Raw genomic sequence first — 3,096 nt, 5'->3', positions numbered from 1 at the left:
ATGCTTAATATCTCGTGGCTCCGTGAATACTTGCATTTGTTTGAGAGTCGGAATGAGACCGTCCTTAGTGAGTCATGTGCCATGTGTGGTGAGGTTTTTGTATAGTCTATGTATTGTACTTGTGTCTAGAACTTGCCCGGTTTGTGAGTCGAAGCGAATTTTTAGGTGATGCTCGGTTTGAAAAATGATTTTAGGCTTTCTTTGATCTTTTTGAGCTTAATTGCTTATCACAAATAAAAATTATCCCTAGTTAACCCTTTTGAGCCTATAGACGTTTATTGGCACCCACATTACAAGCCTATATCCCTTTTTATTCTTAATTGATATTGTTTTGATCCCTTTACCTCTTAAAGCACTTTAATTGTGAGATGAGCACTAAAAGAAGTAAGAAGGAACTAAGTGTGGAGTGGCTTTTGAGTGGAACCAATAAAAGGAAGAAAGGTGCACTTATTTTTTTAAAATAATACACCACTAGCGGAAATTGAAAAAAATAAGGAATAATCTGAAGAAAAAAAAATAGAGATGAATACATTGTTGTCTTGTTCCTGCTAGTGGGTATAAATTAATAGAGTGCTTAAAGAAGAAGGGAGCATTTTGGGGGTGATATTGTTTGTGAAAGTGAAGTGGATTGAAGAATTTGCGCTTAGAGTTTATCATGTGGTATGTTAAAGTACTTAGGAGGGTTAGTCACTATTCCTAAATATATCCTACCCGTCCCTTAGCCCACATTACAACCATGAAAAAGTCCTAATTGATTTTAGATCGAGCGAGCCTATATTAGTAGAGATTTACATTAAGGGCAAGCCTATGGTACCAATTACATGCATGTGACTTCTTTTGTGAGAGTGAGTGATTTTCTTTGATATATGTGAGCATGAGATTCGAATGTGTGGATTGATTTTAATCTCTTTGCTTTTGTTGTGAGGGCACATGGTTACACGAGGGATAGGTAACATTATTAGCTCTCTCTATGATTTTGGGTGTTCAAGCGACGAGTACATTGTGACATTGAGTTGGTTTGTGAGGCTAGGATTGTTATGAGCATGTTGTCTTTGTTTGAATATTTTTGAAGTTGGCATAAGAAAAAGGGAAGTGTATGTGATTGCATATGCTAATGTTTAATTGTTGCTATCAACCATGGTCATTGGTGTAGTGTGCCTCAATTGTGTAAAAACAAAGTGCTCAAGAATAGTGCAAATTGTTTGTTTACTCGAGGACAAGCAACGTTTAAGCGTGGGGTAGTAATGTTTGGCTATAATTATATATTTTTAGTGCATTACTTACCTCATATTTAGGTGCTTTAATGCTAAATTGTATTATATATGTGCTTAATTGAGTTTATTTTATGTGTAGGTACTTTAGAGATAAAATTGGAGCAAAGTAAAGATTGTGCAGTGTATTTGATACACTAATGATTAGATCATGAGTATCTAATGACTGGACATTATGGGACAATTATAGGATGAAGTAAAACAAAAATAAAGAAAGGAAAGTAACTCATTATACCTTGGGAAAAGGGTACGTGGAGGAAACAGAAGACATGAAACACAAATATTTATACTTGACTGCAAAGACCTAAGGAATAACGTGAAGAGGCAAAGAAGCAGGGGAGGCGAGATTATTTCCTTGCGTTAAAGGCAGCGACGCGAGTAAGTTTAGACGTTTCACGCTGCGATGCCCGGGTCTAGTTCTGAAGTTATTTTGTCTCCATTTTGGTTTTGGATTTGGTTATTTCACCTAGGCTTTTATCCTACACCTATAAATAGTCCTAAATACAATTTTTACATAATTTTTAAATCGCGTATTTGATTTGAAATCTTATGATATTCCATATTTTTAGAGATTGATATTATATTTTGGGCTGTATGCCATGTTTGAGGCCTTGTGCCGACCTGTTGAGACCCTTAGGGGCATTTTTACTAATCTTCCTCACTCTATTTGTTTGAAAACATATCCTCAGTTGATAACTTAAGAAATCAAAATCAATAATCCGAATAACAATAGTCATGAAAGAACCACAACCCTAGAACGTGAAGATTTAGCTCCACATAGACATGGAGCAAAATAACAAATCATACAAAGAAACATAAAAGATTAAGTGGTCGGAAGAAAAGATGAAACCCGGCCTCCACGCGCGGCTCTGTGCTCTTCCTTCGTCAAAATTATGTAAAATTGTATTTAGGACTATTTATAGGTGTAGGATAAAAGCCTAGGTGAAATAACCAAATCCAAAACCAAAATGGAGACAAAATAACTTCAGAACTAGACCGGCATCGCAGCGTGAAACGTCTAAACTTACTCGCGTCGCTGCCTTTAACGCAAGGAAATAATCTCGCCTCCCCTGCTTCTTTGCCTCTTCACGTTATTCCTTAGGTCTTTGCAGTCAAGTATAAATATTTGTGTTTCATGTCTTCTGTTTCCTCCACGTACCCTTTTCCCAAGGTATAATGAGTTACTTTCCTTTCTTTATTTTTGTTTTACTTCATCCTATAATTGTCCCATAATGTCCAGTCATTAGATACTCATGATCTAATCATTAGTGTATCAAATACACTGCACAATCTTTACTTTGCTCCAATTTTATCTCTAAAGTACCTACACATAAAATAAACTCAATTAAGCACATATATAATACAATTTAGCATTAAAGCACCTAAATATGAGGTAAGTAATGCACTAAAAATATATAATTATAGCCAAACATTACTACCCCACGCTTAAACGTTGCTTGTCCTCGAGTAAACAAACAATTTGCACTATTCTTGAGCACTTTGTTTTTACACAATTGAGGCACACTACACCAATGACCATGGTTGATAGCAACAATTAAACATTAGCATATGCAATCACATACACTTCCCTTTTTCTTATGCCAACTTCAAAAATATTCAAACAAAGACAACATGCTCATAACAATCCTAGCCTCACAAACCAACTCAATGTCACAATGTACTCGTCGCTTGAACACCCAAAATCATAGAGAGAGCTAATAATGTTACCTATCCCTCGTGTAACCATGTGCCCTCACAACAAAAGCAAAGAGATTAAAATCAATCCACACATTCGAATCTCATGCTCACATATATCAAAGAAAAT

The sequence above is a fragment of the Nicotiana attenuata genome, unplaced genomic scaffold (genome assembly GCF_001879085.1).
Source record: "Nicotiana attenuata strain UT unplaced genomic scaffold, NIATTr2, whole genome shotgun sequence".
In the NCBI taxonomy this organism is placed as follows: domain Eukaryota; kingdom Viridiplantae; phylum Streptophyta; class Magnoliopsida; order Solanales; family Solanaceae; genus Nicotiana; species Nicotiana attenuata.
Note: the sequence above shows the minus strand (reverse complement) of the source record.